General features: G+C 41.8%; 1 long non-coding RNA gene across 1 annotated transcript; it reads left to right on the top strand.

The window, feature by feature from the left end:
- The first annotated feature begins 1,239 nt into the window (after positions 1-1,239).
- Positions 1,240-6,691, top strand: LOC310704601. Its single transcript, XR_014524911.1, has 3 exons — positions 1,240-1,361; positions 2,596-2,702; positions 5,412-6,691. It is a non-coding gene; the product is annotated as an uncharacterized lncRNA (long non-coding RNA).
- The last annotated feature ends 5,688 nt before the right edge of the window (positions 6,692-12,379 follow it).

Below are 12,379 nucleotides of genomic sequence, written 5' to 3' on the forward strand. Positions count from 1 at the left end.
GAAAGACAGTTTCAACTGCAGGAAACAGCAACGTAAAATTGAGCAGCTTTGTAATGTTTTGCTTTTGTCACTCTCTCCCCTTGGATACAGCTTTGTATCATCTATATTTATAATTCCTGGACATCTTACAGTGAGAGCATCCAAATATCAACATGTCACAGTCCTTTCACTGACACACCCTGTCCTTTCTGCATCTCCACCCCCCAGCAGACATGTCACAGAAGAAAGACAGAACTCAATCTCTCTGCCCTATTGTACACGTTTTTTTTTTCATTTTCTTAGCGTATGTCAAAGAAGACCATTTCTTTTTGGTAAATCAATATTAAAATTCAGATTATTAGCAGACTGGATCAGAGTAAATGTTTTATCTACAACTATTTGCTCGAAGCAATTACTTTTAGAAATTATCATCAGCTTGTAACCCTGGTCACTCCAGTGTGCCTTGCTTTCCTAGTACCTGTCCCTGGCCCATTGCTGTCCTTTGGGGAAGCCTTTGGGGAAGATTTTGGGATGCCTTTAAAAATGGCTCTGTAGTGATGAGTGAGCTGCTCTCACCCCCTGCCTTGAATCAGATTGGTTTAGAGAAACAGAAAATAGCATAGTTCCGATCCAATCTGAATCCCCTTCCTGGGGCAAACCCCCAAATCTTACACACCATAAAGGAATACAGTCAGCGTGAAGCAGGTTGGAATGGTGGTGGAGGAGAAAAGAGGCAGTTTAGGACAGATCCACACACACATTTAAAGCACAAGACTTCCCTCAAAGAATCCTGGGAGCGCTTCACATTGCAACCTTTAGGAGAAGTCATGTGATTCAAATGTGTTTTGGATGTGCTTTTGATGTACAGTGTGGCCCTTAGATTGTGTTCTTTCCACAAGAATGCCACTATTTTCACCTGTGAAATAATAATAATAATAATAATAATAATAATAATAATAATAATAATAATAATTTTTTATTTATATCCCACCCTCCCCAGCCAAAGCCGGGCTCAGAGCGGCTAACAACAGTAAAATAAATACAACATTCTAAAATCATTTCATTATAAAATTAATTCAAATCAAATTAATGGCAACCATTGGGCTAGAGTTCTGTGAGGACACAAAGGAGGGGGTCAGGCTGTGCCCTGGCCAAAGGCCGGGTGGAACAGCTGTCTTGCAGGCCCTGCGGAAAGATGTCAAGTCCCGCAGGGCTCTAGTCTCTTGTGACAGAGCGTTCCACCAGATCAGAGCCACAGCCAAAAATTCCCTGACTCTGGTTGAGGCCAGCCTAACCTCTCTGTGGCCCAGGACCTCCAAGATGTTTTTGTTTGAAGACCGTAAGGTCCTCCGTGGGACATACCAGGAGAGGCGGTCCCGTAGGTATGAGGGTCCTAGGCCGTATATTAGAGCGTATGCAACTGTGGGTATGCGACAGATGAGCCACAGTTTATAATTATGTCGCAAGGCAGTCACTAGGTGAAGGAAGCCTGCCCCAAGCCTAGACTGGGAACAGGGACTGAAGACAGCATGTATTTTAGTCAGAAGAGACTGTCTGCACAGGCCTATTCTGTATGGCAGCAGCACCATCCCTCTCTTCCCTTCAAGTTTCAATGTGTTAGGCAAGCAGCCAGCTCAGCGGGCCTTTTCCCTCTTATCCGAGGTGTCTGCTTTAAGCAAACTTTTTAATCTTCAGTTTCTCACTCTTCTCAGAGTCTAAAGAGCAGCTGCAGCCAACTACTGATGCATTATGCTTTCCTGCTCAGATTGCCCCTATCCCTCTTTTCCCTAGCCAAGTCTCCATTCAGGCTTTGATTAATAATGAGGGCCTCATGGCTAGCTCTGTTTCTCTTGCAAAAAAGGCTCATTTGTCAAACAAACGATATTCAATTCCTCGCCAAGATTCACAGCATACTCTTATAATGATATCTTGCCCTTGTTGGTGCTGGCAGGCCTTAAGCTTTAATAGAGATGCCAGATCAAAACTTTTTTTTCAAGAGGGGTTTGTTTTTTTTCTAACAGGGAAACTGAAGGGAACACATCCATTATATGAAATGCTATAGAGCTGCGTCACGCTGCATTATCCTTCATGCTTCAAACACTGCACAGTGAGCCCTCAAGCCATGTTCAGGACAAAATAAATCAAGGTATCTAAAGGAGCAACTCCAATTCGGAACCCTGCCTGTCTGCTGAGATAACCAAGCCAAGTAGGCAGCTATCAGACAGGACCTTTTCTGTGTTAGCCCCTTAGCTGTAGAACCTTTTTCCGCAAGCACATTCACCTAATGATTTTTGCCTTGCAAGGGTGCTTACTGTGGAGTCCCACCTGAATGGTGCTGGAAAGGGAACATGTGGGTGAAGAATGCAGCTGTGTTAAGGAAACCTTTCCTCCTATTTCTATCCTTGACAAGTCCCTTTCATAACCCACAAACAGGGCTGCGAGAATCTGAAATTTCTCATACGAAGGATTCGAAGCACCCATTCACAGGAAATTCACTCGTTTTAAAGGCAAAGAAATACCCTCACTGAGATTAAGTGACTTGTCCAAAATCACGGAGCACATTTCAGTAAGATCTGGAGATACAATCTTTCCTTGCTTGTTTTCTTCTCACTGCAGCTAAGAAGATAATATCCCATCAGATATATGCGAAGCTGGAGAGAGTTTACTTATCTTATCAAGATTCTTTTATCTTCCCCACAAATGCCAGCGCACATTTCATCTAGGTCAGATCTTTCAAATTCACCTTCAGTTCACTTTGGGCAATATTATTTTGTTGCCATCTAGAGATGTGTGTTAGCATCCTTAGGCTGCAGTCCTAAACAAATTAACTGAGGACGTGGGTGGCGCAGTGGGTTAAACCACAGAGCCTAGGACTTGCCGATCAGAAGGTTGGCGGTTCGAATCCCCGCGACGGGGTGAGCTCCCGTTGCTCGGTCCCTGTTCCTGCCAACCTAGCAGTTCGAAAGCATGTCAAAGTACAAGTAGATAAATAGGTACCGCTCCGGTGGGAAGGTAAACGGCGTTTCCGTGCGCTGCTCTCATTCGCCAGAAGCGGCTTAGTCATGCTGGCCACATGACCCGGAAACTGTACGCCAGCTCCCTCAGCCAATAAAGCGAGATGAGTGCCGCAACCCCAGAGTCGGTCATGACTGGACCTAATGGTCAGGGGTCCCTTTACCTTTAAGCCCCAATGAGTGCAGAGGTACTTACTTCAGAATAAACAAATATTAGGATTGCATGTTGGGCTGAGTGAAAGGCTGCCATTTTCATGGGAGTTGAGGGAGGGGGAGGAGAGCGACAAACATCAGCAATATAATAAAAAGTACCATCAGCTAACTCAACTTCACATTAACCCTCAGAGTCACCAAAACAATTTGTAGCAATGTTCTCTCTCTTTCTAATCATTTCTGCAACCAGGGCAAAAAGAGCCACTTTCTGTGTCACAAAGCCGTTAGTGTCACTCAGAAGCAATTGCGCTGCATCTACCAAGGTTTTCCTGCTTCCATATGTCAACAAATGTTTCAGAAGTCCCTGTCTTGGGTCACTGTATAAGGAGCACATTAACAGATAGGAAACAATGCATTCCACCTGATATTGGCCACAACTACAGAATCTGCCTTCATAAGTGACCTTGTTATAGTGACCATCCAGGATTGCAATTGGCATCACTTGAAATCACAGCTCAATAAAAGCTTTCCTAGGGAAACAGGAATGAGTTTAGTCAAATAACTCTGTTTTCAAAACAGAATACCATGGAGGAAGATTGGCGTTCCTAATTAGTTGCAAGCCTCTTCTGGAATCTATCCAGAAAAGCAACCCCTTTAATTGTCTCTTATCTGTGCCCAAGGCAACATTCAGCTCTGGAAAATAATAACAGTCTAATAGATTTTGAAAAGTTGCTTTCCAAAGTTGGTTATTTCATATAGCACAATGCAGGGGGATGTGGTCCAAAGCTTGATTATGGTGTGACTTTGCCCAGTTTATGACATGAGATGTCCAAACTGTGCCAAGTTCAAAATCAACACAAGAGTTCCTAAGGTGGAGGTGGGTTTTTTTGGTGATGTTAGGCCACTGGCTGCCATTCTGAATCAAGATGGTGGACCAAAATGTGACTTTGGCATTAACTTGCCCAAATTTTGGTGTGATGGGTCATAACTGCACCAATCTGTTTGACTCTGAGGATTTCATCACCCAGTTTGACATGACTTTACCAAATTTGATGTAACAGTTCCATCAATCACCAGCTTGGATAGCTTTTAAGATACCACCATCCAACTCGGCATGAGGATCTCGAGGTGGAAGCAGCAGTTTTTGTCTACATTTGGATGCTGGATGCCATATTGAATAAAGATGTCAGACCAAATAAGCCATAAGTAAGCATTAGCACCCCCTGCCACCCCAAAAAAATGATTCAGGGCCAAGTCATGTGCTCCCCAAGGCTGGAAACTTGGGTTAGCGTGTGCATGCATGTGTGTGCACACAGTCCTAAAACTTGCAGATTACTCTATCACTATATAAATAACAATATTTGTTTGTTTCTTCGAATTCCTGGGCAGAATTCCAGGCACTTTCCACTAGTTAAAAATGTTGATAAAATTGACAGTTAAAAGCAAGTTGCCCTAAAATGTTATCAGAATAAATACATATACATAGTAAAATAAAATTACATGTTAAACATCTAGGTAAGATGTGCCCAAACAAAAGAGACTTTAATAGCTGTCAAAAACAATATAGCAAAGGCTCCTACACAATATCAATAGCAGGGTATCCTGAGACATTTCCTCTGATAAAAAAAACCTTTCCAGAGAAGCCACTGGCACCGCAATATTCTGATGCTGGTGCTTGGAAAGACATAGTGGATTTAAAAAAACACAACGGAATCAAAGTTTCAATGATTAAAAAAAGAACAAGAAATCTCCTGCTGGAGTCTGGGAAAAAAGATGGCTGCCGAATGCTTGAAGCAGGGTTTTGAGCTCTAAGGCCAACTCCAAAGCAAGTTTCTGCTCTAAGGCATTTGTTTTTATCTTCTCTTCTATTTTACTTCTTAACTCCTTTTAGTGCTTCGTTTTGTTGTTTTAATTTATTGTTTTATCTCATTGTTTTATTGTTCTAATTCCCCTAAACGGTGAGGCTGCATGCAGCTGGGCTGGGCTGAGTACTTAGCTAGGCAGTGCCAAATGCAAGGTCGAGCCAAAGTTTACAAGATACTAGTTATAAATTAAGGAAGAGAAACATCTTGGTTATCAGAACTGTTGACGAGTTCTCCAAACAAGATGCAGCCTTCTTTCTTCAAGCTAAATAAATAAATAATCGATGTGCTCTGGGGACCCTCATGAAAACTAAATCAAGGACAGAAAAACCTAAATCGGTTTTTAAAAGGTATTCATTAAGGATCTTTTATCTAAATTGTAGCTCTGCGCATCTCCCTCTAGCCCATTTGTTCTGACACTTGTTCCAGCACTGAGACACCTGGAGAGATGGAGGCTTACCGCCAGATTGTTGCATGCACGCAGCGCTGAAATATCCAACGTGTCTTCCCGTTGTTTCTGGGTTCAGCAATCACAAAACAAAGGTCCCAGGGTAATGTGTTCTTTTCTGAGAAATTTGTATTTATGTAGTTCTAGAGACAGCTGGCGTCAGTCTCTCGACCTGCCACCCTCAATTTAGCTAGAAAAAAAGGGCTGAGGGAGAATTCTGGCTGCCTTGTTTGAACATTTCAACTACGGGCAGTTGCCAGTCACTCCTTCAAATGATGCATTATCACAATGTAGCATCATTCTAGGAAAGCAGCAAGGAACCTCAGGCTTGATGTTCTTAGATACCTACTGGGTGTAGGTAAACAAATGTGATTTAAAGCCCCATGTAATGTAACTACCGTATTTTTTGCTCCATAAGACAGACTTTTTTCCTCCTAAAAAGTAAGGGGAAATCTCTGTGCGACTTATGGAGCGAATGTGTGGTCCCTGGAGCTGAATTGCCCAGGAGCGAAAAGCAGATCGTGCCTTTTTTTTTTTTAGAAAGACGGAAGGGGGTGTTGAAACGAAGCCGCTGAGCAGCTGATCGGCAAGCGATTGGGTGGGAGATAAGGCTGCGGGTAAAGGAGGCTGCTGGGGGAGGTGGGGAGGTAAATACAGCAAACTTGCAAAGAGAGGAGACAGGATTACTAAAACAAGTAATGAGGAGAGAAATTAGAAAAAAAGGAGGAGCAAAAAACTGCCCCAGCTAAGGAAAAGACACTAAGGCAAACAAGAGGGAAGGGGGTGTTGAAAGGAAGCTTCAGAGCAGCTGATCGGCAAGCGATCAGGAGGGAGATAAGGGACGCTAGTGATAAAGTAGGCTGCCTGGGAGGGGGGAGGTAAAAGCACATGGATCCTCAGGATTTTTGCATTGGGTCACCCAAATTCACCATCAGATCACATAGCATGTCCATGGCTACAGCCTGCACCTAAAAAAAAATCACACATCCACTGTTTTGTGGGGCTGCAATGGCGCAAAAACATGGTTACAAAGCACAGATCCACATGGATCCTCAGGATTTTTGCATTGGGCTACCCCAAACTCACCGTCAAATCATATACCATGTCTGTGGCCACAGCATAAACCACAAAAATCATACATCCACTGTTTTGTTCAGAATATTTTTTTTTCTTGTTTTCTTCCTCTAAAAACTAGGTGTGTCTTATGGTCAGGTGTGTCTTATGGAGCGAAAAATACAGTAAGCAGTTTTGGTCAAAATCCATAAACAGAAAAGGAAATTAAGACGCATATAACCATACGTCTTTCTACAGATCCTACCTGCCATACATGTCCATTAAAGTCTGATACTAATATAGCAACCCACTCCTGCTTAGCACAGCTGCAGTTTGTTACTGTAGATCAGCCTCCCAAACATGGTGACCACCTACGTTGGGACTTCAACTAACCATGTTGGCTGGGGCTGATGGGAGTCCAAAACATCTGGATGGTACCAGCTTCGGCAATGTGTGGCCCATACTGGTATAAAAGCATCCATCTTTGGTACTATTACAGCACTTGGAAAAGCTATACTGAGGGCTTTTCCCAGAAAGAGAATGCTGAAAATGGAGTACTAGATCTAGCCCGAGTGAGCAAGTTGGGTTGGTTTGCATGAAAATGCAGTTTGGGGATTTTTTCTTTCTTCTATAATACTGAAGTTCCAGCTTTCCTGCATCCCATACTAATCATCTATTGTGTCAGATAAACAAATCAAATTTTACACATTCTTTTTTCCTTTCACATCCTTCTTTTTTACTTCACTAGTTGGACCAATAAAAACACGAGTTAACCCTCCTGGATCAGCTCCTCTATATACAATTTTTCACTGATTGCGTCCTCAAAATAGTTGTCAAAATGAATCTAACAAAGATCTATCAATTCCCATTGACCTTTCAAAGCTATTACAACATCAACTGTTGTGTTTCAGTGTTTAAATGCAGAGAAGAGCAATTGACAATTGTAGGCTATCAATGAGGTAAGTAGGTCTGGGAGCCTTGTGCAAAGGTCTTAAAGACTGAATGTGCATCATATTGATACATCGGCACAAATGTATAAGATCTTTTCATAGCCACATATTTTTGGTGTTCATCTGTTTAAACCAGAAGTGGGGCACCTGTGAACTTCCAGATGCTTCAACTTCCATCAGCACCAGCCAGCATGGCCAGTGGTAAGTGATGATGGGAGTGAACATTCAGCAACTTTTGGTGAGTCACAGCTTCCTTCCACTGGTTTAAACTATGATAGTATTGTTTCCAGTCTCCCACCAAAAAACAAATACATAAATCCCAATAAAGACATTACCCATTGGCCAAACAATGTAACTCCTTTGTGCCTGCATATACAACCCCTATCTGCCGATCTCTTTCCATATGCACCTACCGAGACCCTGAGATCATCTTCTGAGGCCCTTCTTCATGTGCCTCTTCCTCGAGAGGTCCAGAGGGTGGCAACACAAGAACCAGCCTTCTCTGCAGTGGTTCCCCATCTGTGGAATGCTCTCCCCAGGGAAGTTCACCTGGTGCCTTCATTTTAGGCACCAGGCAAAAACGTTCCTTTTTAACCAGGCCTTTGGTTGATCTGATCAAAATTCCATACCCTTTTAAAATGTGCTTTTTTTGGGGGGGGGAGTGGCTGTTGGGTTGTTTTAATTTTTGTTTTGTATTTTGTGGTTTTATACTTTGATTTTATTCTGTGAACCGCCCTGAGACCCCCAGGTATAGGGCGGTATATAAATTCAATAAATAGTAATAATAATAATATGATGATGAATTCTTTCTTCAGGTTCTTGTTCTTTGTTCTTCATGGGGCATCACCCCAGAAATCTCACAAATCTTTGAGGCTATGAAGAGCTTCCTCTAGAAAGAGATGTTGTAAAGCCCCTATGCCACAAGGAAGTCTGTATGTGGTGCAGTTACTGATTCCACTTCCCATGTCTGCTTGTGATTGATGAGAAGATGCTACGAAGTGAGGAAGCGATTGCCCTGATGCTCAAAGCATTGCCACCACAAAATGCAATCTTAGTACAAAGTCTAATGTCAACTTAAGAATGTGTGGAAGAGCCTGGGTGCATTTTATTTGCCTCAGTGAAATTCATTGGTACTTTTATGAGGGATGAGTCCTCAAATTTGCCTTGGATTTCACTCTGGGATAAATATTGATGGCAATTTGAAGATAAAGTGGCTTCTTTAGGGACTAGCAGACAATTTGAGACCCACATTTACAGATGGATGTTGCTTCCACCAATATTCTATGCAGTGGCTGATCATAAAAAAAAGAAACTTGAATAGGAGCACTAATCAGGTGAGGATACAGGATTGGCTGCATATCCGTATTACTCGGTCTATTTGAGTTATTTGCTGGAACTCATCATGCAGAACATTGGAAACTGCAGCCATATTTTTGGTCTTAAACCTTTTTCTTGCAGTGTGTAGATTATTTCTCTCTGAGTTGATTGGCGAATATTCAAATCAGTAATTCAACCCCACTGCCAATATCTCTTTGGTGTATTGTTTGTCTTGGTTTTTGTTTGTTTGTTTGTTTGTTCATTTATTTCTTATGGATGATCATGCACTGGTTTCCTATGGTTCTCTCTGCTGTCTAATTTGGTTGATGCCTCCCTTTCATTTGTGACACTCACAAAATGCAAGAGGACATCATATGTACATTGAAATTTAGTCAGATCCACATTGAGTTGATACAGGTAAAAGTATAGACAGATGGCAATTGCAAGGATTCATCACCTTATTTCACAGTTTTCTTTGTTGTTGTTTTTAAAACTCATTTTGCCAGGTACAGTTGAAAGTTTTATCACCACCACGTTGAATTCAGCAAAAATAAAGCTTTACTCACCTCCCTTTCTATCACCCTAATTCTCAACCATTTTTCTTCTGAAGGATTATATGCTATAACCATTGAATTTAATAAATAGCAGAGTGGCCAACTTGCTTTCTCTATGTAAAATGTGATATTTGCATATTAATATGAATTATTTCCTTCCTTTTGATTTGCAACCAAGATAACTCATTTGATGTAACCTGGCCTGCATTGTCAAACACGTCTGACCAAAGATTCAATTCAATAGAGCCACATAATAAAAAAGGAAGGGGGGAAGCTAAATAATTTAAACTCATTATTCCACTAATCCTTCCATTCTCTCGGGCTCCCTGGAGGTGTATTAGAAGGTAATTGAAAACACTTTAATATACTGAAAAGACATTCTAGAGTAATATAGTTAGACGCAGCAACTTGCACTTGATTTTTCATTCTGTTATTTAACAACAAAGGGGAAAAGTTCACTTTGACACAAAAAAAATCCACCTCACAGATAATTATAGGCTTGCCTTATAAATAAATGAACAGACACTGTAATCTGCTTTTCAATATACTGGGAATTAAAAAGAACTATGGGCATCTATGAAGGTGTGTAGTCAATTTGGATTCAAGACTGAAGCTAAATATTAGAGCGCTGTGGAATAGCTCCTAATTTTGATATTTGCTTTAAATGTGTTAGATTTGATGTAGCCAAAAACATTACTGAGAAATATTCATCTTGCTAAATGAACTGTTGTTTCAATTCCATTCATTGCCTGTTTATCTCTCTGGGTGATGCTTCCTCCTGGTGCCATTTCCATTTTCCTTTTCCCTCAGTTGCCTACACTACCATTTTACTTCCATTGGCTGTGGTGAGCCATGTGATTTTGCTTATGAATATGACACCATCACATGTGCTGTTGCATTCTGACCTCCGGGTCAAAATCAATTGGGTGGCCACAGCCAATATGATTAAACAGCAGTGTAGGCAAATGTGGCCAAGGGCAGTTAGGGCAAAAGAGAAGAGAAATAGTTCTCCAAAAACAAAAATAAAAAACATCAAAACAAACAGGCATATCTCCCAGTTGAGTGCTGAAGATGGCCACAAAATGAGAGCCACTTTTCCAGTCAAAGAAATGAGTGTAAAATTTGGCATGTGATTTCAACTCACTCCTACTAGAAATGTCCAAAGTTTTCCCTCCTTCATCAGCTTCACAAATCTATGTTGGCACTTTGCAGACCAGCAAATGACATGTTCACTTTGCCCCTTCATCTTCCACAGTCTCCCAAATACTTATGGGTGAGGAAGGAAGACAAAATAGAAACCCTGCTTTGATTTTCGGACATAAGGGTTAAGGACAATAGCTGTAGCATCAGCAAATCATCTTCTCTAAGATAAAGTTCTACGTTTGGGGCCATCCCTCTTATCTTTGGGTGGAATTCCATGCTGTGCTAAGACTAATGCTCCATGAGTCCACAACATAATGTTCTTCCAATCTCCCCCCCCCCCTTGTGCCCCCCAAATCTGTTCTAGGGATTCCCCCTACACTCAGGAAGCAGATTTGGGGGAGGTGCAAGACATGTACAGTAGAATGACATCCTGTCGCACAATAGGAACTTGTTCCATTCACTCAGTTCTTTAGCTGAATACAGCCTTTTTGTATTGGCTGTTTAGGTGTAGAGATAACTTTGTGGTGGAATTCAGGAGCAGAGGGACCTTGTTTAAGATAGGTCACTCTGTCCCTCAGTCTTATGTGGCTCATATAGTGCTTTTACCCACGAAGGCTCAGCTATGGATTGGATTGGATTGGAAGAGCTGGTACAATGGTTTGAAAATTGTTCAGCAAACCAAACACCATTTGCAGAACAGCTTCTGCGGGGAAAGAGAAAGTTGTCCCTTTGGGTGGAATTAAAATGTTGCACAAAGACAGACTGGGGAATGAGAAGAGGTTCCAGGATGTAGAGTAACAAAGGGACAGGAAGCCCTGAGGCAAGGGAGATGAAAGAAGGGGAAGATACTGACTATTGGTTGGAACTACTGTAGGGAGCCACTTCTGAGGCTAGTATATCTCACCACCAGCAGCTAGGCCACCAAACACGATCCCTTGCTTCAAACCATGAAGCTGATATCTCATCTGGCACTTCTCCTTCAAGTGGCAGAAATATAAAGTGATCAAGTGGGACTTGGCATGGGCTTATATAGCCCCATAGCCCTGCTTCCACATTGGTGCATTTGCACATGCATGATGCTGAACATGCCTTCTCTCCCCGCTAGCTACAAAGGGTGCTCCATGATAGCAGGGCCATCATTGGTTTTATGAGCAATGTCTCGATTTCAGATAGCAATCCAAAAGGCACAGCCTCTGAAGCAACCTCAGGTGTTACTTACTGGCCGTGTAAGCAACCATTTCATGAAGAGAATGGGATTTTAAAGTAATGGGACAGGATGTTTATAGTGAAGAGAGGCTTTCCAGTTGTGGTGAATAGATAACTTAAAAGTGACAATCACTCCCAACCATAAATTAGCTCTCAAGGTTGTACTTCAGTTGCCATGTCTTATGCTGCAGGTTGACGTTTGAGTTTCCTCATCCTGCTTGTTGTTAAAACAGTGAAATATAAGTCAATAAAGCTTTCACAGCCATCAGAAAGGTCTGAAGGCAAGGCCCAAGTTGCTTATGAGGCTGATAATGGATTAGATAAGCACTCACCTCTAGGTCACTTCTCAGTGCCTTGAGCTGAGGTTAAAAAAAATGTGGTACTCCAGGGGCGGGGGAAGCATAGCTAGTACTAGGGAAGGGGGAGGAATTTGTTTGGTCTGCTTTTTGCAGTAGACCAAACCAATCTAATTCTCCTGAACTTGCTTGCAGCTCAGAACACAACTCAGTGGAATTACACAGAGTTCTGCAGTTTGTTTTTGGTGCACAAAATGCCCAGGCAAAAAACAGTATTTACTGTAACACATGCATACAAGATGTATATTTTATTGGTGAATGCTTTGAAAAGCACTGAAAAAAAGTACACTTTTCATAAAACTGTTTATTTTATGTAAAAAGTGCATGCAATGCGCAATAGGAAT

The sequence above is a fragment of the Podarcis liolepis genome (assembly GCF_965112155.1).
Source record: "Podarcis liolepis genome assembly, chromosome: 3".
In the NCBI taxonomy this organism is placed as follows: Eukaryota; Metazoa; Chordata; class Lepidosauria; order Squamata; family Lacertidae; genus Podarcis; species Podarcis liolepis.